The 22500-nt window shown below is 44.5% G+C and overlaps 32 non-coding genes across 32 annotated transcripts; all 32 read left to right on the forward strand.

Annotated features, from left to right (window-relative positions):
• The first annotated feature begins 625 nt into the window (after positions 1–625).
• LOC130397976 (5S ribosomal RNA) lies at positions 626–744 on the forward strand. Its single transcript, XR_008900560.1, has one exon. It is a non-coding gene; the product is annotated as a 5S ribosomal RNA (ribosomal RNA).
• Positions 745–1271: 527 nt separating this feature from the next.
• On the forward strand, positions 1272–1390 carry LOC130397977 (5S ribosomal RNA). The gene has a single exon (XR_008900561.1). It is a non-coding gene; the product is annotated as a 5S ribosomal RNA (ribosomal RNA).
• Positions 1391–1909: 519 nt separating this feature from the next.
• Positions 1910–2028, forward strand: LOC130397978 (5S ribosomal RNA). Its single transcript, XR_008900562.1, has one exon. It is a non-coding gene; the product is annotated as a 5S ribosomal RNA (ribosomal RNA).
• A 519-nt stretch (positions 2029–2547) lies between these two features.
• Positions 2548–2666, forward strand: LOC130397979 (5S ribosomal RNA). Its single transcript, XR_008900563.1, has one exon. It is a non-coding gene; the product is annotated as a 5S ribosomal RNA (ribosomal RNA).
• A 529-nt stretch (positions 2667–3195) lies between these two features.
• LOC130397980 (5S ribosomal RNA) lies at positions 3196–3314 on the forward strand. The gene has a single exon (XR_008900564.1). It is a non-coding gene; the product is annotated as a 5S ribosomal RNA (ribosomal RNA).
• A 529-nt stretch (positions 3315–3843) lies between these two features.
• LOC130397981 (5S ribosomal RNA) lies at positions 3844–3962 on the forward strand. The gene has a single exon (XR_008900565.1). It is a non-coding gene; the product is annotated as a 5S ribosomal RNA (ribosomal RNA).
• A 529-nt stretch (positions 3963–4491) lies between these two features.
• LOC130397982 (5S ribosomal RNA) lies at positions 4492–4610 on the forward strand. Its single transcript, XR_008900566.1, has one exon. It is a non-coding gene; the product is annotated as a 5S ribosomal RNA (ribosomal RNA).
• Positions 4611–5129: 519 nt separating this feature from the next.
• Positions 5130–5248, forward strand: LOC130397983 (5S ribosomal RNA). The gene has a single exon (XR_008900567.1). It is a non-coding gene; the product is annotated as a 5S ribosomal RNA (ribosomal RNA).
• Positions 5249–5776: 528 nt separating this feature from the next.
• On the forward strand, positions 5777–5895 carry LOC130397985 (5S ribosomal RNA). The gene has a single exon (XR_008900568.1). It is a non-coding gene; the product is annotated as a 5S ribosomal RNA (ribosomal RNA).
• Positions 5896–6424: 529 nt separating this feature from the next.
• Positions 6425–6543, forward strand: LOC130397987 (5S ribosomal RNA). The gene has a single exon (XR_008900570.1). It is a non-coding gene; the product is annotated as a 5S ribosomal RNA (ribosomal RNA).
• A 529-nt stretch (positions 6544–7072) lies between these two features.
• Positions 7073–7191, forward strand: LOC130397988 (5S ribosomal RNA). The gene has a single exon (XR_008900571.1). It is a non-coding gene; the product is annotated as a 5S ribosomal RNA (ribosomal RNA).
• A 529-nt stretch (positions 7192–7720) lies between these two features.
• LOC130397989 (5S ribosomal RNA) lies at positions 7721–7839 on the forward strand. The gene has a single exon (XR_008900573.1). It is a non-coding gene; the product is annotated as a 5S ribosomal RNA (ribosomal RNA).
• A 529-nt stretch (positions 7840–8368) lies between these two features.
• Positions 8369–8487, forward strand: LOC130397990 (5S ribosomal RNA). Its single transcript, XR_008900574.1, has one exon. It is a non-coding gene; the product is annotated as a 5S ribosomal RNA (ribosomal RNA).
• A 528-nt stretch (positions 8488–9015) lies between these two features.
• Positions 9016–9134, forward strand: LOC130397991 (5S ribosomal RNA). The gene has a single exon (XR_008900575.1). It is a non-coding gene; the product is annotated as a 5S ribosomal RNA (ribosomal RNA).
• A 529-nt stretch (positions 9135–9663) lies between these two features.
• Positions 9664–9782, forward strand: LOC130397992 (5S ribosomal RNA). The gene has a single exon (XR_008900576.1). It is a non-coding gene; the product is annotated as a 5S ribosomal RNA (ribosomal RNA).
• A 529-nt stretch (positions 9783–10311) lies between these two features.
• LOC130397993 (5S ribosomal RNA) lies at positions 10312–10430 on the forward strand. The gene has a single exon (XR_008900577.1). It is a non-coding gene; the product is annotated as a 5S ribosomal RNA (ribosomal RNA).
• A 529-nt stretch (positions 10431–10959) lies between these two features.
• LOC130397994 (5S ribosomal RNA) lies at positions 10960–11078 on the forward strand. The gene has a single exon (XR_008900579.1). It is a non-coding gene; the product is annotated as a 5S ribosomal RNA (ribosomal RNA).
• Positions 11079–11607: 529 nt separating this feature from the next.
• Positions 11608–11726, forward strand: LOC130397995 (5S ribosomal RNA). The gene has a single exon (XR_008900580.1). It is a non-coding gene; the product is annotated as a 5S ribosomal RNA (ribosomal RNA).
• A 529-nt stretch (positions 11727–12255) lies between these two features.
• LOC130397996 (5S ribosomal RNA) lies at positions 12256–12374 on the forward strand. The gene has a single exon (XR_008900581.1). It is a non-coding gene; the product is annotated as a 5S ribosomal RNA (ribosomal RNA).
• A 529-nt stretch (positions 12375–12903) lies between these two features.
• On the forward strand, positions 12904–13022 carry LOC130397998 (5S ribosomal RNA). The gene has a single exon (XR_008900583.1). It is a non-coding gene; the product is annotated as a 5S ribosomal RNA (ribosomal RNA).
• A 529-nt stretch (positions 13023–13551) lies between these two features.
• On the forward strand, positions 13552–13670 carry LOC130397999 (5S ribosomal RNA). The gene has a single exon (XR_008900585.1). It is a non-coding gene; the product is annotated as a 5S ribosomal RNA (ribosomal RNA).
• Positions 13671–14199: 529 nt separating this feature from the next.
• On the forward strand, positions 14200–14318 carry LOC130398000 (5S ribosomal RNA). The gene has a single exon (XR_008900586.1). It is a non-coding gene; the product is annotated as a 5S ribosomal RNA (ribosomal RNA).
• Positions 14319–14847: 529 nt separating this feature from the next.
• Positions 14848–14966, forward strand: LOC130398001 (5S ribosomal RNA). The gene has a single exon (XR_008900587.1). It is a non-coding gene; the product is annotated as a 5S ribosomal RNA (ribosomal RNA).
• Positions 14967–15494: 528 nt separating this feature from the next.
• On the forward strand, positions 15495–15613 carry LOC130398002 (5S ribosomal RNA). Its single transcript, XR_008900588.1, has one exon. It is a non-coding gene; the product is annotated as a 5S ribosomal RNA (ribosomal RNA).
• A 519-nt stretch (positions 15614–16132) lies between these two features.
• On the forward strand, positions 16133–16251 carry LOC130398003 (5S ribosomal RNA). The gene has a single exon (XR_008900589.1). It is a non-coding gene; the product is annotated as a 5S ribosomal RNA (ribosomal RNA).
• Positions 16252–16780: 529 nt separating this feature from the next.
• LOC130398004 (5S ribosomal RNA) lies at positions 16781–16899 on the forward strand. The gene has a single exon (XR_008900591.1). It is a non-coding gene; the product is annotated as a 5S ribosomal RNA (ribosomal RNA).
• A 529-nt stretch (positions 16900–17428) lies between these two features.
• Positions 17429–17547, forward strand: LOC130398005 (5S ribosomal RNA). Its single transcript, XR_008900592.1, has one exon. It is a non-coding gene; the product is annotated as a 5S ribosomal RNA (ribosomal RNA).
• Positions 17548–18076: 529 nt separating this feature from the next.
• Positions 18077–18195, forward strand: LOC130398006 (5S ribosomal RNA). Its single transcript, XR_008900593.1, has one exon. It is a non-coding gene; the product is annotated as a 5S ribosomal RNA (ribosomal RNA).
• A 529-nt stretch (positions 18196–18724) lies between these two features.
• Positions 18725–18843, forward strand: LOC130398007 (5S ribosomal RNA). Its single transcript, XR_008900594.1, has one exon. It is a non-coding gene; the product is annotated as a 5S ribosomal RNA (ribosomal RNA).
• Positions 18844–19362: 519 nt separating this feature from the next.
• LOC130399585 (5S ribosomal RNA) lies at positions 19363–19481 on the forward strand. The gene has a single exon (XR_008902092.1). It is a non-coding gene; the product is annotated as a 5S ribosomal RNA (ribosomal RNA).
• A 519-nt stretch (positions 19482–20000) lies between these two features.
• Positions 20001–20119, forward strand: LOC130398009 (5S ribosomal RNA). Its single transcript, XR_008900597.1, has one exon. It is a non-coding gene; the product is annotated as a 5S ribosomal RNA (ribosomal RNA).
• A 2178-nt stretch (positions 20120–22297) lies between these two features.
• Positions 22298–22416, forward strand: LOC130399096 (5S ribosomal RNA). Its single transcript, XR_008901627.1, has one exon. It is a non-coding gene; the product is annotated as a 5S ribosomal RNA (ribosomal RNA).
• The last annotated feature ends 84 nt before the right edge of the window (positions 22417–22500 follow it).

Genomic DNA, 22500 nt, shown 5'->3' on the forward strand with positions numbered 1-22500 from the left:
ACACGCCCGATCTCGTCTGATCTCGGAAGCTAAGCAGGGTCGGGCCTGGTTAGTACTTGGATGGGAGACCGCCTGGGAATACCAGGTGCTGTAAGCTTTTTCTTTTTCAACTCGAGCTCATTGACTCCGTGGCTACCGTGGCGTACCGTGACCTGATGTTTACTGCCAACCGCTTTGGAGGATTTAAGCAACATACAAAAACTGACAACGTCTCTCAAAACTATTTTTGTGAAACATGAGGACAGTATAGTGATACTGCCAGCAGGGAGCACCAGAGAGCTGAACCGACAGTTGTACATTTCTTAAACTTTCACCAACACAAACACGCACGCTCACTTCAGATCATGGGAGGACGTCAAAAAATCACCACCCATTCTCTGACACTTTAACCGTTAACCTTGGTTCAAACATTTAACATCACACGCACACGCAGTGTATTTCAGATAATTAATGAATTCAGATGTCACAATGATCGTTTACATGGATAAGGAGTCCTACTGAATCAATTACTGCCGTTTATATCTAACTAATGATTGTTTTTGTAAGAGTGTAACGTCGAGCCTCAGCAGCTTTCTCACTCCTTATGTGCTACTGTATAAAACCTGGTTTTGCGCCTGCACTAATTGCTTACGGCCATACCACCCTGAACACGCCCGATCTCGTCTGATCTCGGAAGCTAAGCAGGGTCGGGCCTGGTTAGTACTTGGATGGGAGACCGCCTGGGAATACCAGGTGCTGTAAGCTTTTTCTTTTTCAACTCGAGCTCATTGACTCCGTGGCCTACCGTGGCGTACCGTGACCTGATGTTTACTGCCAACCGCTTTGGAGGATTTAAGCAACATACAAAACTGACAACGTCTCTCAAAACTATTTTTGTGAAACATGAGGACAGTATAGTGATACTGCCAGCAGGGAGCACCAGAGAGCTGAACCGACAGTTGTACATTTCTTAAACTTTCACCAACACAAACACGCACGCTCACTTCAGATCATGGGAGGACGTCAAAAAATCACCACCCATTCTCTGACACTTTAACCGTTAACCTTGGTTCAAACATTTAACATCACACGCACACGCAGTGTATTTCAGATAATTAATGAATTCAGATGTCACAATGATCGTTTACATGGATAAGGAGTCCTACTGAATCAATTACTGCCGTTTATATCTAACTAATGATTGTTTTTGTAAAGTGTAACGTCGAGCCTCAGCAGCTTTCTCACTCCTTATGTGCTACTGTATAAAACCTGGTTTTGCGCCTGCACTAATTGCTTACGGCCATACCACCCTGAACACGCCCGATCTCGTCTGATCTCGGAAGCTAAGCAGGGTCGGGCCTGGTTAGTACTTGGATGGGAGACCGCCTGGGAATACCAGGTGCTGTAAGCTTTTTCTTTTTCAACTCGAGCTCATTGACTCCGTGGCGTACCGTGACCTGATGTTTACTGCCAACCGCTTTGGAGGATTTAAGCAACATACAAAAACTGACAACGTCTCTCAAAACTATTTTTGTGAAACATGAGGACAGTATAGTGATACTGCCAGCAGGGAGCACCAGAGAGCTGAACCGACAGTTGTACATTTCTTAAACTTTCACCAACACAAACACGCACGCTCACTTCAGATCATGGGAGGACGTCAAAAAATCACCACCCATTCTCTGACACTTTAACCGTTAACCTTGGTTCAAACATTTAACATCACACGCACACGCAGTGTATTTCAGATAATTAATGAATTCAGATGTCACAATGATCGTTTACATGGATAAGGAGTCCTACTGAATCAATTACTGCCGTTTATATCTAACTAATGATTGTTTTTGTAAAAGTGTAACGTCGAGCCTCAGCAGCTTTCTCACTCCTTATGTGCTACTGTATAAAACCTGGTTTTGCGCCTGCACTAATTGCTTACGGCCATACCACCCTGAACACGCCCGATCTCGTCTGATCTCGGAAGCTAAGCAGGGTCGGGCCTGGTTAGTACTTGGATGGGAGACCGCCTGGGAATACCAGGTGCTGTAAGCTTTTTCTTTTTCAACTCGAGCTCATTGACTCCGTGGGGTACCGTGACCTGATGTTTACTGCCAACCGCTTTGGAGGATTTAAGCAACATACAAAACTGACAACGTCTCTCAAAACTATTTTTGTGAAACATGAGGACAGTATAGTGATACTGCCAGCAGGGAGCACCAGAGAGCTGAACCGACAGTTGTACATTTCTTAAACTTTCACCAACACAAACACGCACGCTCACTTCAGATCATGGGAGGACGTCAAAAAATCACCACCCATTCTCTGACACTTTAACCGTTAACCTTGGTTCAAACATTTAACATCACACGCACACGCAGTGTATTTCAGATAATTAATGAATTCAGATGTCACAATGATCGTTTACATGGATAAGGAGTCCTACTGAATCAATTACTGCCGTTTATATCTAACTAATGATTGTTTTTGTAAAGAGTGTAACGTCGAGCCTCAGCAGCTTTCTCACTCCTTATGTGCTACTGTATAAAACCTGGTTTTGCGCCTGCACTAATTGCTTACGGCCATACCACCCTGAACACGCCCGATCTCGTCTGATCTCGGAAGCTAAGCAGGGTCGGGCCTGGTTAGTACTTGGATGGGAGACCGCCTGGGAATACCAGGTGCTGTAAGCTTTTTCTTTTTCACCTCGAGCTCATTGACTCCGTGGCCTACCGTGGCGTACCGTGACCTGATGTTTACTGCCAACCGCTTTGGAGGATTTAAGCAACATACAAAAACTGACAACGTCTCTCAAAACTATTTTTGTGAAACATGAGGACAGTATAGTGATACTGCCAGCAGGGAGCACCAGAGAGCTGAACCGACAGTTGTACATTTCTTAAACTTTCACCAACACAAACACGCACGCTCACTTCAGATCATGGGAGGACGTCAAAAAATCACCACCCATTCTCTGACACTTTAACCGTTAACCTTGGTTCAAACATTTAACATCACACGCACACGCAGTGTATTTCAGATAATTAATGAATTCAGATGTCACAATGATCGTTTACATGGATAAGGAGTCCTACTGAATCAATTACTGCCGTTTATATCTAACTAATGATTGTTTTTGTAAAAGTGTAACGTCGAGCCTCAGCAGCTTTCTCACTCCTTATGTGCTACTGTATAAAACCTGGTTTTGCGCCTGCACTAATTGCTTACGGCCATACCACCCTGAACACGCCCGATCTCGTCTGATCTCGGAAGCTAAGCAGGGTCGGGCCTGGTTAGTACTTGGATGGGAGACCGCCTGGGAATACCAGGTGCTGTAAGCTTTTTCTTTTTCAACTCGAGCTCATTGACTCCGTGGCCTACCGTGGCGTACCGTGACCTGATGTTTACTGCCAACCGCTTTGGAGGATTTAAGCAACATACAAAAACTGACAACGTCTCTCAAAACTATTTTTGTGAAACATGAGGACAGTATAGTGATACTGCCAGCAGGGAGCACCAGAGAGCTGAACCGACAGTTGTACATTTCTTAAACTTTCACCAACACAAACACGCACGCTCACTTCAGATCATGGGAGGACGTCAAAAAATCACCACCCATTCTCTGACACTTTAACCGTTAACCTTGGTTCAAACATTTAACATCACACGCACACGCAGTGTATTTCAGATAATTAATGAATTCAGATGTCACAATGATCGTTTACATGGATAAGGAGTCCTACTGAATCAATTACTGCCGTTTATATCTAACTAATGATTGTTTTTGTAAAAGTGTAACGTCGAGCCTCAGCAGCTTTCTCACTCCTTATGTGCTACTGTATAAAACCTGGTTTTGCGCCTGCACTAATTGCTTACGGCCATACCACCCTGAACACGCCCGATCTCGTCTGATCTCGGAAGCTAAGCAGGGTCGGGCCTGGTTAGTACTTGGATGGGAGACCGCCTGGGAATACCAGGTGCTGTAAGCTTTTTCTTTTTCAACTCGAGCTCATTGACTCCGTGGCCTACCGTGGCGTACCGTGACCTGATGTTTACTGCCAACCGCTTTGGAGGATTTAAGCAACATACAAAAACTGACAACGTCTCTCAAAACTATTTTTGTGAAACATGAGGACAGTATAGTGATACTGCCAGCAGGGAGCACCAGAGAGCTGAACCGACAGTTGTACATTTCTTAAACTTTCACCAACACAAACACGCACGCTCACTTCAGATCATGGGAGGACGTCAAAAAATCACCACCCATTCTCTGACACTTTAACCGTTAACCTTGGTTCAAACATTTAACATCACACGCACACGCAGTGTATTTCAGATAATTAATGAATTCAGATGTCACAATGATCGTTTACATGGATAAGGAGTCCTACTGAATCAATTACTGCCGTTTATATCTAACTAATGATTGTTTTTGTAAGAGTGTAACGTCGAGCCTCAGCAGCTTTCTCACTCCTTATGTGCTACTGTATAAAACCTGGTTTTGCGCCTGCACTAATTGCTTACGGCCATACCACCCTGAACACGCCCGATCTCGTCTGATCTCGGAAGCTAAGCAGGGTCGGGCCTGGTTAGTACTTGGATGGGAGACCGCCTGGGAATACCAGGTGCTGTAAGCTTTTTCTTTTTCAACTCGAGCTCATTGACTCCGTGGCGTACCGTGACCTGATGTTTACTGCCAACCGCTTTGGAGGATTTAAGCAACATACAAAAACTGACAACGTCTCTCAAAACTATTTTTGTGAAACATGAGGACAGTATAGTGATACTGCCAGCAGGGAGCACCAGAGAGCTGAACCGACAGTTGTACATTTCTTAAACTTTCACCAACACAAACACGCACGCTCACTTCAGATCATGGGAGGACGTCAAAAAATCACCACCCATTCTCTGACACTTTAACCGTTAACCTTGGTTCAAACATTTAACATCACACGCACACGCAGTGTATTTCAGATAATTAATGAATTCAGATGTCACAATGATCGTTTACATGGATAAGGAGTCCTACTGAATCAATTACTGCCGTTTATATCTAACTAATGATTGTTTTTGTAAAAGTGTAACGTCGAGCCTCAGCAGCTTTCTCACTCCTTATGTGCTACTGTATAAAACCTGGTTTTGCGCCTGCACTAATTGCTTACGGCCATACCACCCTGAACACGCCCGATCTCGTCTGATCTCGGAAGCTAAGCAGGGTCGGGCCTGGTTAGTACTTGGATGGGAGACCGCCTGGGAATACCAGGTGCTGTAAGCTTTTTCTTTTTCAACTCGAGCTCATTGCCTCCGTGGCCTACCGTGGCGTACCGTGACCTGATGTTTACTGCCAACCGCTTTGGAGGATTTAAGCAACATACAAAAACTGACAACGTCTCTCAAAACTATTTTTGTGAAACATGAGGACAGTATAGTGATACTGCCAGCAGGGAGCACCAGAGAGCTGAACCGACAGTTGTACATTTCTTAAACTTTCACCAACACAAACACGCACGCTCACTTCAGATCATGGGAGGACGTCAAAAAATCACCACCCATTCTCTGACACTTTAACCGTTAACCTTGGTTCAAACATTTAACATCACACGCACACGCAGTGTATTTCAGATAATTAATGAATTCAGATGTCACAATGATCGTTTACATGGATAAGGAGTCCTACTGAATCAATTACTGCCGTTTATATCTAACTAATGATTGTTTTTGTAAAGTGTAACGTCGAGCCTCAGCAGCTTTCTCACTCCTTATGTGCTACTGTATAAAACCTGGTTTTGCGCCTGCACTAATTGCTTACGGCCATACCACCCTGAACACGCCCGATCTCGTCTGATCTCGGAAGCTAAGCAGGGTCGGGCCTGGTTAGTACTTGGATGGGAGACCGCCTGGGAATACCAGGTGCTGTAAGCTTTTTCTTTTTCAACTCGAGCTCATTGACTCCGTGGCCTACCGTGGCGTACCGTGACCTGATGTTTACTGCCAACCGCTTTGGAGGATTTAAGCAACATACAAAAACTGACAACGTCTCTCAAAACTATTTTTGTGAAACATGAGGACAGTATAGTGATACTGCCAGCAGGGAGCACCAGAGAGCTGAACCGACAGTTGTACATTTCTTAAACTTTCACCAACACAAACACGCACGCTCACTTCAGATCATGGGAGGACGTCAAAAAATCACCACCCATTCTCTGACACTTTAACCGTTAACCTTGGTTCAAACATTTAACATCACACGCACACGCAGTGTATTTCAGATAATTAATGAATTCAGATGTCACAATGATCGTTTACATGGATAAGGAGTCCTACTGAATCAATTACTGCCGTTTATATCTAACTAATGATTGTTTTTGTAAAAGTGTAACGTCGAGCCTCAGCAGCTTTCTCACTCCTTATGTGCTACTGTATAAAACCTGGTTTTGCGCCTGCACTAATTGCTTACGGCCATACCACCCTGAACACGCCCGATCTCGTCTGATCTCGGAAGCTAAGCAGGGTCGGGCCTGGTTAGTACTTGGATGGGAGACCGCCTGGGAATACCAGGTGCTGTAAGCTTTTTCTTTTTCAACTCGAGCTCATTGACTCCGTGGCCTACCGTGGCGTACCGTGACCTGATGTTTACTGCCAACCGCTTTGGAGGATTTAAGCAACATACAAAAACTGACAACGTCTCTCAAAACTATTTTTGTGAAACATGAGGACAGTATAGTGATACTGCCAGCAGGGAGCACCAGAGAGCTGAACCGACAGTTGTACATTTCTTAAACTTTCACCAACACAAACACGCACGCTCACTTCAGATCATGGGAGGACGTCAAAAAATCACCACCCATTCTCTGACACTTTAACCGTTAACCTTGGTTCAAACATTTAACATCACACGCACACGCAGTGTATTTCAGATAATTAATGAATTCAGATGTCACAATGATCGTTTACATGGATAAGGAGTCCTACTGAATCAATTACTGCCGTTTATATCTAACTAATGATTGTTTTTGTAAAAGTGTAACGTCGAGCCTCAGCAGCTTTCTCACTCCTTATGTGCTACTGTATAAAACCTGGTTTTGCGCCTGCACTAATTGCTTACGGCCATACCACCCTGAACACGCCCGATCTCGTCTGATCTCGGAAGCTAAGCAGGGTCGGGCCTGGTTAGTACTTGGATGGGAGACCGCCTGGGAATACCAGGTGCTGTAAGCTTTTTCTTTTTCAACTCGAGCTCATTGACTCCGTGGCCTACCGTGGCGTACCGTGACCTGATGTTTACTGCCAACCGCTTTGGAGGATTTAAGCAACATACAAAAACTGACAACGTCTCTCAAAACTATTTTTGTGAAACATGAGGACAGTATAGTGATACTGCCAGCAGGGAGCACCAGAGAGCTGAACCGACAGTTGTACATTTCTTAAACTTTCACCAACACAAACACGCACGCTCACTTCAGATCATGGGAGGACGTCAAAAAATCACCACCCATTCTCTGACACTTTAACCGTTAACCTTGGTTCAAACATTTAACATCACACGCACACGCAGTGTATTTCAGATAATTAATGAATTCAGATGTCACAATGATCGTTTACATGGATAAGGAGTCCTACTGAATCAATTACTGCCGTTTATATCTAACTAATGATTGTTTTTGTAAGAGTGTAACGTCGAGCCTCAGCAGCTTTCTCACTCCTTATGTGCTACTGTATAAAACCTGGTTTTGCGCCTGCACTAATTGCTTACGGCCATACCACCCTGAACACGCCCGATCTCGTCTGATCTCGGAAGCTAAGCAGGGTCGGGCCTGGTTAGTACTTGGATGGGAGACCGCCTGGGAATACCAGGTGCTGTAAGCTTTTTCTTTTTCAACTCGAGCTCATTGACTCCGTGGCCTACCGTGGCGTACCGTGACCTGATGTTTACTGCCAACCGCTTTGGAGGATTTAAGCAACATACAAAAACTGACAACGTCTCTCAAAACTATTTTTGTGAAACATGAGGACAGTATAGTGATACTGCCAGCAGGGAGCACCAGAGAGCTGAACCGACAGTTGTACATTTCTTAAACTTTCACCAACACAAACACGCACGCTCACTTCAGATCATGGGAGGACGTCAAAAAATCACCACCCATTCTCTGACACTTTAACCGTTAACCTTGGTTCAAACATTTAACATCACACGCACACGCAGTGTATTTCAGATAATTAATGAATTCAGATGTCACAATGATCGTTTACATGGATAAGGAGTCCTACTGAATCAATTACTGCCGTTTATATCTAACTAATGATTGTTTTTGTAAGAGTGTAACGTCGAGCCTCAGCAGCTTTCTCACTCCTTATGTGCTACTGTATAAAACCTGGTTTTGCGCCTGCACTAATTGCTTACGGCCATACCACCCTGAACACGCCCGATCTCGTCTGATCTCGGAAGCTAAGCAGGGTCGGGCCTGGTTAGTACTTGGATGGGAGACCGCCTGGGAATACCAGGTGCTGTAAGCTTTTCTTTTTCAACTCGAGCTCATTGACTCCGTGGCCTACCGTGGCGTACCGTGACCTGATGTTTACTGCCAACCGCTTTGGAGGATTTAAGCAACATACAAAAACTGACAACGTCTCTCAAAACTATTTTTGTGAAACATGAGGACAGTATAGTGATACTGCCAGCAGGGAGCACCAGAGAGCTGAACCGACAGTTGTACATTTCTTAAACTTTCACCAACACAAACACGCACGCTCACTTCAGATCATGGGAGGACGTCAAAAAATCACCACCCATTCTCTGACACTTTAACCGTTAACCTTGGTTCAAACATTTAACATCACACGCACACGCAGTGTATTTCAGATAATTAATGAATTCAGATGTCACAATGATCGTTTACATGGATAAGGAGTCCTACTGAATCAATTACTGCCGTTTATATCTAACTAATGATTGTTTTTGTAAAAGTGTAACGTCGAGCCTCAGCAGCTTTCTCACTCCTTATGTGCTACTGTATAAAACCTGGTTTTGCGCCTGCACTAATTGCTTACGGCCATACCACCCTGAACACGCCCGATCTCGTCTGATCTCGGAAGCTAAGCAGGGTCGGGCCTGGTTAGTACTTGGATGGGAGACCGCCTGGGAATACCAGGTGCTGTAAGCTTTTTCTTTTTCAACTCGAGCTCATTGACTCCGTGGCCTACCGTGGCGTACCGTGACCTGATGTTTACTGCCAACCGCTTTGGAGGATTTAAGCAACATACAAAAACTGACAACGTCTCTCAAAACTATTTTTGTGAAACATGAGGACAGTATAGTGATACTGCCAGCAGGGAGCACCAGAGAGCTGAACCGACAGTTGTACATTTCTTAAACTTTCACCAACACAAACACGCACGCTCACTTCAGATCATGGGAGGACGTCAAAAAATCACCACCCATTCTCTGACACTTTAACCGTTAACCTTGGTTCAAACATTTAACATCACACGCACACGCAGTGTATTTCAGATAATTAATGAATTCAGATGTCACAATGATCGTTTACATGGATAAGGAGTCCTACTGAATCAATTACTGCCGTTTATATCTAACTAATGATTGTTTTTGTAAAAGTGTAACGTCGAGCCTCAGCAGCTTTCTCACTCCTTATGTGCTACTGTATAAAACCTGGTTTTGCGCCTGCACTAATTGCTTACGGCCATACCACCCTGAACACGCCCGATCTCGTCTGATCTCGGAAGCTAAGCAGGGTCGGGCCTGGTTAGTACTTGGATGGGAGACCGCCTGGGAATACCAGGTGCTGTAAGCTTTTTCTTTTTCAACTCGAGCTCATTGACTCCGTGGCCTACCGTGGCGTACCGTGACCTGATGTTTACTGCCAACCGCTTTGGAGGATTTAAGCAACATACAAAAACTGACAACGTCTCTCAAAACTATTTTTGTGAAACATGAGGACAGTATAGTGATACTGCCAGCAGGGAGCACCAGAGAGCTGAACCGACAGTTGTACATTTCTTAAACTTTCACCAACACAAACACGCACGCTCACTTCAGATCATGGGAGGACGTCAAAAAATCACCACCCATTCTCTGACACTTTAACCGTTAACCTTGGTTCAAACATTTAACATCACACGCACACGCAGTGTATTTCAGATAATTAATGAATTCAGATGTCACAATGATCGTTTACATGGATAAGGAGTCCTACTGAATCAATTACTGCCGTTTATATCTAACTAATGATTGTTTTTGTAAAAGTGTAACGTCGAGCCTCAGCAGCTTTCTCACTCCTTATGTGCTACTGTATAAAACCTGGTTTTGCGCCTGCACTAATTGCTTACGGCCATACCACCCTGAACACGCCCGATCTCGTCTGATCTCGGAAGCTAAGCAGGGTCGGGCCTGGTTAGTACTTGGATGGGAGACCGCCTGGGAATACCAGGTGCTGTAAGCTTTTTCTTTTTCAACTCGAGCTCATTGACTCCGTGGCCTACCGTGGCGTACCGTGACCTGATGTTTACTGCCAACCGCTTTGGAGGATTTAAGCAACATACAAAAACTGACAACGTCTCTCAAAACTATTTTTGTGAAACATGAGGACAGTATAGTGATACTGCCAGCAGGGAGCACCAGAGAGCTGAACCGACAGTTGTACATTTCTTAAACTTTCACCAACACAAACACGCACGCTCACTTCAGATCATGGGAGGACGTCAAAAAATCACCACCCATTCTCTGACACTTTAACCGTTAACCTTGGTTCAAACATTTAACATCACACGCACACGCAGTGTATTTCAGATAATTAATGAATTCAGATGTCACAATGATCGTTTACATGGATAAGGAGTCCTACTGAATCAATTACTGCCGTTTATATCTAACTAATGATTGTTTTTGTAAAAGTGTAACGTCGAGCCTCAGCAGCTTTCTCACTCCTTATGTGCTACTGTATAAAACCTGGTTTTGCGCCTGCACTAATTGCTTACGGCCATACCACCCTGAACACGCCCGATCTCGTCTGATCTCGGAAGCTAAGCAGGGTCGGGCCTGGTTAGTACTTGGATGGGAGACCGCCTGGGAATACCAGGTGCTGTAAGCTTTTTCTTTTTCAACTCGAGCTCATTGACTCCGTGGCCTACCGTGGCGTACCGTGACCTGATGTTTACTGCCAACCGCTTTGGAGGATTTAAGCAACATACAAAAACTGACAACGTCTCTCAAAACTATTTTTGTGAAACATGAGGACAGTATAGTGATACTGCCAGCAGGGAGCACCAGAGAGCTGAACCGACAGTTGTACATTTCTTAAACTTTCACCAACACAAACACGCACGCTCACTTCAGATCATGGGAGGACGTCAAAAAATCACCACCCATTCTCTGACACTTTAACCGTTAACCTTGGTTCAAACATTTAACATCACACGCACACGCAGTGTATTTCAGATAATTAATGAATTCAGATGTCACAATGATCGTTTACATGGATAAGGAGTCCTACTGAATCAATTACTGCCGTTTATATCTAACTAATGATTGTTTTTGTAAAAGTGTAACGTCGAGCCTCAGCAGCTTTCTCACTCCTTATGTGCTACTGTATAAAACCTGGTTTTGCGCCTGCACTAATTGCTTACGGCCATACCACCCTGAACACGCCCGATCTCGTCTGATCTCGGAAGCTAAGCAGGGTCGGGCCTGGTTAGTACTTGGATGGGAGACCGCCTGGGAATACCAGGTGCTGTAAGCTTTTTCTTTTTCAACTCGAGCTCATTGACTCCGTGGCCTACCGTGGCGTACCGTGACCTGATGTTTACTGCCAACCGCTTTGGAGGATTTAAGCAACATACAAAAACTGACAACGTCTCTCAAAACTATTTTTGTGAAACATGAGGACAGTATAGTGATACTGCCAGCAGGGAGCACCAGAGAGCTGAACCGACAGTTGTACATTTCTTAAACTTTCACCAACACAAACACGCACGCTCACTTCAGATCATGGGAGGACGTCAAAAAATCACCACCCATTCTCTGACACTTTAACCGTTAACCTTGGTTCAAACATTTAACATCACACGCACACGCAGTGTATTTCAGATAATTAATGAATTCAGATGTCACAATGATCGTTTACATGGATAAGGAGTCCTACTGAATCAATTACTGCCGTTTATATCTAACTAATGATTGTTTTTGTAAGAGTGTAACGTCGAGCCTCAGCAGCTTTCTCACTCCTTATGTGCTACTGTATAAAACCTGGTTTTGCGCCTGCACTAATTGCTTACGGCCATACCACCCTGAACACGCCCGATCTCGTCTGATCTCGGAAGCTAAGCAGGGTCGGGCCTGGTTAGTACTTGGATGGGAGACCGCCTGGGAATACCAGGTGCTGTAAGCTTTTTCTTTTTCAACTCGAGCTCATTGCCTCCGTGGCCTACCGTGGCGTACCGTGACCTGATGTTTACTGCCAACCGCTTTGGAGGATTTAAGCAACATACAAAAACTGACAACGTCTCTCAAAACTATTTTTGTGAAACATGAGGACAGTATAGTGATACTGCCAGCAGGGAGCACCAGAGAGCTGAACCGACAGTTGTACATTTCTTAAACTTTCACCAACACAAACACGCACGCTCACTTCAGATCATGGGAGGACGTCAAAAAATCACCACCCATTCTCTGACACTTTAACCGTTAACCTTGGTTCAAACATTTAACATCACACGCACACGCAGTGTATTTCAGATAATTAATGAATTCAGATGTCACAATGATCGTTTACATGGATAAGGAGTCCTACTGAATCAATTACTGCCGTTTATATCTAACTAATGATTGTTTTTGTAAGAGTGTAACGTCGAGCCTCAGCAGCTTTCTCACTCCTTATGTGCTACTGTATAAAACCTGGTTTTGCGCCTGCACTAATTGCTTACGGCCATACCACCCTGAACACGCCCGATCTCGTCTGATCTCGGAAGCTAAGCAGGGTCGGGCCTGGTTAGTACTTGGATGGGAGACCGCCTGGGAATACCAGGTGCTGTAAGCTTTTTCTTTTTCAACTCGAGCTCATTGACTCCGTGGCCTACCGTGGCGTACCGTGACCTGATGTTTACTGCCAACCGCTTTGGAGGATTTAAGCAACATACAAAAACTGACAACGTCTCTCAAAACTATTTTTGTGAAACATGAGGACAGTATAGTGATACTGCCAGCAGGGAGCACCAGAGAGCTGAACCGACAGTTGTACATTTCTTAAACTTTCACCAACACAAACACGCACGCTCACTTCAGATCATGGGAGGACGTCAAAAAATCACCACCCATTCTCTGACACTTTAACCGTTAACCTTGGTTCAAACATTTAACATCACACGCACACGCAGTGTATTTCAGATAATTAATGAATTCAGATGTCACAATGATCGTTTACATGGATAAGGAGTCCTACTGAATCAATTACTGCCGTTTATATCTAACTAATGATTGTTTTTGTAAAAGTGTAACGTCGAGCCTCAGCAGCTTTCTCACTCCTTATGTGCTACTGTATAAAACCTGGTTTTGCGCCTGCACTAATTGCTTACGGCCATACCACCCTGAACACGCCCGATCTCGTCTGATCTCGGAAGCTAAGCAGGGTCGGGCCTGGTTAGTACTTGGATGGGAGACCGCCTGGGAATACCAGGTGCTGTAAGCTTTTTCTTTTTCAACTCGAGCTCATTGACTCCGTGGCCTACCGTGGCGTACCGTGACCTGATGTTTACTGCCAACCGCTTTGGAGGATTTAAGCAACATACAAAAACTGACAACGTCTCTCAAAACTATTTTTGTGAAACATGAGGACAGTATAGTGATACTGCCAGCAGGGAGCACCAGAGAGCTGAACCGACAGTTGTACATTTCTTAAACTTTCACCAACACAAACACGCACGCTCACTTCAGATCATGGGAGGACGTCAAAAAATCACCACCCATTCTCTGACACTTTAACCGTTAACCTTGGTTCAAACATTTAACATCACACGCACACGCAGTGTATTTCAGATAATTAATGAATTCAGATGTCACAATGATCGTTTACATGGATAAGGAGTCCTACTGAATCAATTACTGCCGTTTATATCTAACTAATGATTGTTTTTGTAAAAGTGTAACGTCGAGCCTCAGCAGCTTTCTCACTCCTTATGTGCTACTGTATAAAACCTGGTTTTGCGCCTGCACTAATTGCTTACGGCCATACCACCCTGAACACGCCCGATCTCGTCTGATCTCGGAAGCTAAGCAGGGTCGGGCCTGGTTAGTACTTGGATGGGAGACCGCCTGGGAATACCAGGTGCTGTAAGCTTTTTCTTTTTCAACTCGAGCTCATTGCCTCCGTGGCCTACCGTGGCGTACCGTGACCTGATGTTTACTGCCAACCGCTTTGGAGGATTTAAGCAACATACAAAAACTGACAACGTCTCTCAAAACTATTTTTGTGAAACATGAGGACAGTATAGTGATACTGCCAGCAGGGAGCACCAGAGAGCTGAACCGACAGTTGTACATTTCTTAAACTTTCACCAACACAAACACGCACGCTCACTTCAGATCATGGGAGGACGTCAAAAAATCACCACCCATTCTCTGACACTTTAACCGTTAACCTTGGTTCAAACATTTAACATCACACGCACACGCAGTGTATTTCAGATAATTAATGAATTCAGATGTCACAATGATCGTTTACATGGATAAGGAGTCCTACTGAATCAATTACTGCCGTTTATATCTAACTAATGATTGTTTTTGTAAAAGTGTAACGTCGAGCCTCAGCAGCTTTCTCACTCCTTATGTGCTACTGTATAAAACCTGGTTTTGCGCCTGCACTAATTGCTTACGGCCATACCACCCTGAACACGCCCGATCTCGTCTGATCTCGGAAGCTAAGCAGGGTCGGGCCTGGTTAGTACTTGGATGGGAGACCGCCTGGGAATACCAGGTGCTGTAAGCTTTTCTTTTTCAACTCGAGCTCATTGCCTCCGTGGCCTACCGTGGCGTACCGTGACCTGATGTTTACTGCCAACCGCTTTGGAGGATTTAAGCAACATACAAAAACTGACAACGTCTCTCAAAACTATTTTTGTGAAACATGAGGACAGTATAGTGATACTGCCAGCAGGGAGCACCAGAGAGCTGAACCGACAGTTGTACATTTCTTAAACTTTCACCAACACAAACACGCACGCTCACTTCAGATCATGGGAGGACGTCAAAAAATCACCACCCATTCTCTGACACTTTAACCGTTAACCTTGGTTCAAACATTTAACATCACACGCACACGCAGTGTATTTCAGATAATTAATGAATTCAGATGTCACAATGATCGTTTACATGGATAAGGAGTCCTACTGAATCAATTACTGCCGTTTATATCTAACTAATGATTGTTTTTGTAAAAGTGTAACGTCGAGCCTCAGCAGCTTTCTCACTCCTTATGTGCTACTGTATAAAACCTGGTTTTGCGCCTGCACTAATTGCTTACGGCCATACCACCCTGAACACGCCCGATCTCGTCTGATCTCGGAAGCTAAGCAGGGTCGGGCCTGGTTAGTACTTGGATGGGAGACCGCCTGGGAATACCAGGTGCTGTAAGCTTTTTCTTTTTCAACTCGAGCTCATTGACTCCGTGGCGTACCGTGACCTGATGTTTACTGCCAACCGCTTTGGAGGATTTAAGCAACATACAAAAACTGACAACGTCTCTCAAAACTATTTTTGTGAAACATGAGGACAGTATAGTGATACTGCCAGCAGGGAGCACCAGAGAGCTGAACCGACAGTTGTACATTTCTTAAACTTTCACCAACACAAACACGCACGCTCACTTCAGATCATGGGAGGACGTCAAAAAATCACCACCCATTCTCTGACACTTTAACCGTTAACCTTGGTTCAAACATTTAACATCACACGCACACGCAGTGTATTTCAGATAATTAATGAATTCAGATGTCACAATGATCGTTTACATGGATAAGGAGTCCTACTGAATCAATTACTGCCGTTTATATCTAACTAATGATTGTTTTTGTAAAAGTGTAACGTCGAGCCTCAGCAGCTTTCTCACTCCTTATGTGCTACTGTATAAAACCTGGTTTTGCGCCTGCACTAATTGCTTACGGCCATACCACCCTGAACACGCCCGATCTCGTCTGATCTCGGAAGCTAAGCAGGGTCGGGCCTGGTTAGTACTTGGATGGGAGACCGCCTGGGAATACCAGGTGCTGTAAGCTTTTTCTTTTTCAACTCGAGCTCATTGCCTCCGTGGCCTACCGTGGCGTACCGTGACCTGATGTTTACTGCCAACCGCTTTGGAGGATTTAAGCAACATACAAAAACTGACAACGTCTCTCAAAACTATTTTTGTGAAACATGAGGACAGTATAGTGATACTGCCAGCAGGGAGCACCAGAGAGCTGAACCGACAGTTGTACATTTCTTAAACTTTCACCAACACAAACACGCACGCTCACTTCAGATCATGGGAGGACGTCAAAAAATCACCACCCATTCTCTGACACTTTAACCGTTAACCTTGGTTCAAACATTTAACATCACACGCACACGCAGTGTATTTCAGATAATTAATGAATTCAGATGTCACAATGATCGTTTACATGGATAAGGAGTCCTACTGAATCAATTACTGCCGTTTATATCTAACTAATGATTGTTTTTGTAAAAGTGTAACGTCGAGCCTCAGCAGCTTTCTCACTCCTTATGTGCTACTGTATAAAACCTGGTTTTGCGCCTGCACTAATTGCTTACGGCCATACCACCCTGAACACGCCCGATCTCGTCTGATCTCGGAAGCTAAGCAGGGTCGGGCCTGGTTAGTACTTGGATGGGAGACCGCCTGGGAATACCAGGTGCTGTAAGCTTTTTCTTTTTCAACTCGAGCTCATTGCCTCCGTGGCCTACCGTGGCGTACCGTGACCTGATGTTTACTGCCAACCGCTTTGGAGGATTTAAGCAACATACAAAAACTGACAACGTCTCTCAAAACTATTTTTGTGAAACATGAGGACAGTATAGTGATACTGCCAGCAGGGAGCACCAGAGAGCTGAACCGACAGTTGTACATTTCTTAAACTTTCACCAACACAAACACGCACGCTCACTTCAGATCATGGGAGGACGTCAAAAAATCACCACCCATTCTCTGACACTTTAACCGTTAACCTTGGTTCAAACATTTAACATCACACGCACACGCAGTGTATTTCAGATAATTAATGAATTCAGATGTCACAATGATCGTTTACATGGATAAGGAGTCCTACTGAATCAATTACTGCCGTTTATATCTAACTAATGATTGTTTTTGTAAGAGTGTAACGTCGAGCCTCAGCAGCTTTCTCACTCCTTATGTGCTACTGTATAAAACCTGGTTTTGCGCCTGCACTAATTGCTTACGGCCATACCACCCTGAACACGCCCGATCTCGTCTGATCTCGGAAGCTAAGCAGGGTCGGGCCTGGTTAGTACTTGGATGGGAGACCGCCTGGGAATACCAGGTGCTGTAAGCTTTTTCTTTTTCAACTCGAGCTCATTGACTCCGTGGCCTACCGTGGCGTACCGTGACCTGATGTTTACTGCCAACCGCTTTGGAGGATTTAAGCAACATACAAAAACTGACAACGTCTCTCAAAACTATTTTTGTGAAACATGAGGACAGTATAGTGATACTGCCAGCAGGGAGCACCAGAGAGCTGAACCGACAGTTGTACATTTCTTAAACTTTCACCAACACAAACACGCACGCTCACTTCAGATCATGGGAGGACGTCAAAAAATCACCACCCATTCTCTGACACTTTAACCGTTAACCTTGGTTCAAACATTTAACATCACACGCACACGCAGTGTATTTCAGATAATTAATGAATTCAGATGTCACAATGATCGTTTACATGGATAAGGAGTCCTACTGAATCAATTACTGCCGTTTATATCTAACTAATGATTGTTTTTGTAAAAGTGTAACGTCGAGCCTCAGCAGCTTTCTCACTCCTTATGTGCTACTGTATAAAACCTGGTTTTGCGCCTGCACTAATTGCTTACGGCCATACCACCCTGAACACGCCCGATCTCGTCTGATCTCGGAAGCTAAGCAGGGTCGGGCCTGGTTAGTACTTGGATGGGAGACCGCCTGGGAATACCAGGTGCTGTAAGCTTTTTCTTTTTCAACTCGAGCTCATTGACTCCGTGGCCTACCGTGGCGTACCGTGACCTGATGTTTACTGCCAACCGCTTTGGAGGATTTAAGCAACATACAAAAACTGACAACGTCTCTCAAAACTATTTTTGTGAAACATGAGGACAGTATAGTGATACTGCCAGCAGGGAGCACCAGAGAGCTGAACCGACAGTTGTACATTTCTTAAACTTTCACCAACACAAACACGCACGCTCACTTCAGATCATGGGAGGACGTCAAAAAATCACCACCCATTCTCTGACACTTTAACCGTTAACCTTGGTTCAAACATTTAACATCACACGCACACGCAGTGTATTTCAGATAATTAATGAATTCAGATGTCACAATGATCGTTTACATGGATAAGGAGTCCTACTGAATCAATTACTGCCGTTTATATCTAACTAATGATTGTTTTTGTAAAAGTGTAACGTCGAGCCTCAGCAGCTTTCTCACTCCTTATGTGCTACTGTATAAAACCTGGTTTTGCGCCTGCACTAATTGCTTACGGCCATACCACCCTGAACACGCCCGATCTCGTCTGATCTCGGAAGCTAAGCAGGGTCGGGCCTGGTTAGTACTTGGATGGGAGACCGCCTGGGAATACCAGGTGCTGTAAGCTTTTTCTTTTTCAACTCGAGCTCATTGACTCCGTGGCGTACCGTGACCTGATGTTTACTGCCAACCGCTTTGGAGGATTTAAGCAACATACAAAAACTGACAACGTCTCTCAAAACTATTTTTGTGAAACATGAGGACAGTATAGTGATACTGCCAGCAGGGAGCACCAGAGAGCTGAACCGACAGTTGTACATTTCTTAAACTTTCACCAACACAAACACGCACGCTCACTTCAGATCATGGGAGGACGTCAAAAAATCACCACCCATTCTCTGACACTTTAACCGTTAACCTTGGTTCAAACATTTAACATCACACGCACACGCAGTGTATTTCAGATAATTAATGAATTCAGATGTCACAATGATCGTTTACATGGATAAGGAGTCCTACTGAATCAATTACTGCCGTTTATATCTAACTAATGATTGTTTTTGTAAGAGTGTAACGTCGAGCCTCAGCAGCTTTCTCACTCCTTATGTGCTACTGTATAAAACCTGGTTTTGCGCCTGCACTAATTGCTTACGGCCATACCACCCTGAACACGCCCGATCTCGTCTGATCTCGGAAGCTAAGCAGGGTCGGGCCTGGTTAGTACTTGGATGGGAGACCGCCTGGGAATACCAGGTGCTGTAAGCATTTTCTTTTTCAACTCGAGCTCATTGACTCCGTGGCGTACCGTGACCTGATGTTTACTGCCAACCGCTTTGGAGGATTTAAGCAACATACAAAAACTGACAACGTCTCTCAAAACTATTTTTGTGAAACATGAGGACAGTATAGTGATACTGCCAGCAGGGAGCACCAGAGAGCTGAACCGACAGTTGTACATTTCTTAAACTTTCACCAACACAAACACGCACGCTCACTTCAGATCATGGGAGGACGTCAAAAAATCACCACCCATTCTCTGACACTTTAACCGTTAACCTTGGTTCAAACATTTAACATCACACGCACACGCAGTGTATTTCAGATAATTAATGAATTCAGATGTCACAATGATCGTTTACATGGATAAGGAGTCCTACTGAATCAATTACTGCCGTTTATATCTAACTAATGATTGTTTTTGTAAAAGTGTAACGTCGAGCCTCAGCAGCTTTCTCACTCCTTATGTGCTACTGTATAAAACCTGGTTTTGCGCCTGCACTAATTGCTTACGGCCATACCACCCTGAACACGCCCGATCTCGTCTGATCTCGGAAGCTAAGCAGGGTCGGGCCTGGTTAGTACTTGGATGGGAGACCGCCTGGGAATACCAGGTGCTGTAAGCTTTTTCTTTTTCAACTCGAGCTCATTGCCTCCGTGGCCTACCGTGGCGTACCGTGACCTGATGTTTACTGCCAACCGCTTTGGAGGATTTAAGCAACATACAAAAACTGATAACGTCTCTCAAAACTATTTTTGTGAAACATGAGGACAGTATAGTGATACTGCCAGCAGGGAGCACCAGAGAGCTGAACCGACAGTTGTACATTTCTTAAACTTTCACCAACACAAACACGCACGCTCACTTCAGAGGGGTGTTCCACGAACGGAGGTTTAACAAACACTGAGTTAACGCTGAACTCTAGGTTGATTGACCCTGTGCCGACCAACCCAGAGTTTTCGGTTCCACAGCAGCGGTTATGCATTAGTTCAATCAACTCGGGGTTGATTAACACAGGGTTGTGCGCGTCCACGCCAAACTTAAAAAGACGTGATGTATGGATCATGGAAACCCTGATCGATATGGCGAAACGGGCCGCTTATTTCAATGAAATGGAACCCCAGGTTCTCCTGGAGAGCTATGACGAGGAGAAGGACATTATCACAAGAAAAGGGAACGCTAAAACCTATGGAACCCGGAGAACCAAAGCCTGGCAGCGGATCGCTGACCGCGTAAATGCGTTAGTTACACGTCAAAAGCACGATCCTTAATATTTGAGCCATGAATATATAAATATCCCAGTTAAGCATTCTTAAAGATCCTACCACATAACCCCTTTCTTCTAAAACAATATGTACTCCGATTGCTTCCAAGCGGTCAGAGGATCAAGTATAAAAATGAAGTATAAAAAACATACAAACTGGTAAGCTTTTCCCACCATCGTATTGGTATAAATTTAAATAAGCCATTTTTTTAAGCCAATCGTGAAAAGGCCGACAGTCGGCAGACTGGATCTGGCCCTCAAATTGTCTTGACCCCGGTGGAGGAGCTGTTAATAAACATAAATTCAGGGCGCCCTGGCATGGAGGGGGTACCTATACCTACCACCTCAGAGAGTCATGGGCCATACCCCACACTGGTTGAATGTAGGTTTTTGTGTTTTCTTGTATTTTAGATTTTTTTTGCCTTCGAAGTAACACATGCAAACCGTGTGCTTGCCACAGCGCATACTATTCCAAATGTTTATTTTTTGACAACTGGGTAGAAAACCTAAAAGTGACAATTCATCAACTTCACAGATCAAGATGGATCAGTGCTTGTAATGAAGCCGCCGGCTACGATCGAACATTCTCCAGTGGATGCAAGTCCGTTAGGACTATTTTATACTTTATGTTGTAAATGCCTCTCGGCATAGTACTAAGACAATATTGCTCTTTGTATGATAGGAGGCCGATACAAATCTTGGATGGGTCATCTGAAACGACTGTGATGTGCTCAGCATCTCCAGCATTATAGCCTAGATAAAACTACCATTTGAAAAAAACGGAGGGCTACGCAAATAGTCTGGAGTGAACTGAGGCCAGGTCCTCGATTGGTAGTGTTGGCTATGTAAGGCTATTTAAATATATTAAAGATTTGCGCGAGAATCTATATCTCTCCACTCCAGCAAAAAGTCATCCAATATGCCAAGATGTCGAGCCGTGGTCTTATCAATCGCTCCCGGTGGATTGCACGTATAATTTGCGCTCTGATATATCAGCAGTTCTCTCATCAAAAGGGCATGCCATTGTGAACACATGAAATCTGCGGTGAACGCCGGTTGAAATACCCAAAACCGGGTTATGTTTCAAACTTAACCTGCGCAAAACCTGGTCCGACCAGGTTTGATTCAGAGCATATGTTGCTATAGCAACTAACATACCGTGATCCTTTTGGAACGGAAAACCTAGGGTTACAGCAAACCCTGGGTTAACTTACCCGGTTATGTGATAAAACCGGCTTTGTGGAACACCCCACAGATCATGGGAGGACGTCAAAAAATCACCACCCATTCTCTGACACTTTAACCGTTAACCTTGGTTCAAACATTTAACATCACACGCACACGCAGTGTATTTCAGATAATTAATGAATTCAGATGTCACAATGATCGTTTACATGGATAAGGAGTCCTACTGAATCAATTACTGCCGTTTATATCTAACTAATGATTGTTTTTGTAAAAGTGTAACGTCGAGCCTCAGCAGCTTTCTCACTCCTTATGTGCTACTGTATAAAACCAGGTTTTGCGCCTGTACTAATTGCTTACGGCCATACCACCCTGAACACGCCCGATCTCGTCTGAACTCGGAAGCTAAGCAGGGTCGGGCCTGGTTAGTACTTGGATGGGAGACCGCCTGGGAATACCAGGTGCTGTAAGCTTTTTCTTTTTCAACTCGAGCTCATTGACTCTGTGGCCTACCGTGGCGTACCGTGACCTGATGTTTACTGCCAACCGCTTTGGAG

This window comes from Gadus chalcogrammus, chromosome 12, assembly GCF_026213295.1.
Source record: "Gadus chalcogrammus isolate NIFS_2021 chromosome 12, NIFS_Gcha_1.0, whole genome shotgun sequence".
Classification (NCBI taxonomy): Eukaryota; Metazoa; Chordata; class Actinopteri; order Gadiformes; family Gadidae; genus Gadus; species Gadus chalcogrammus.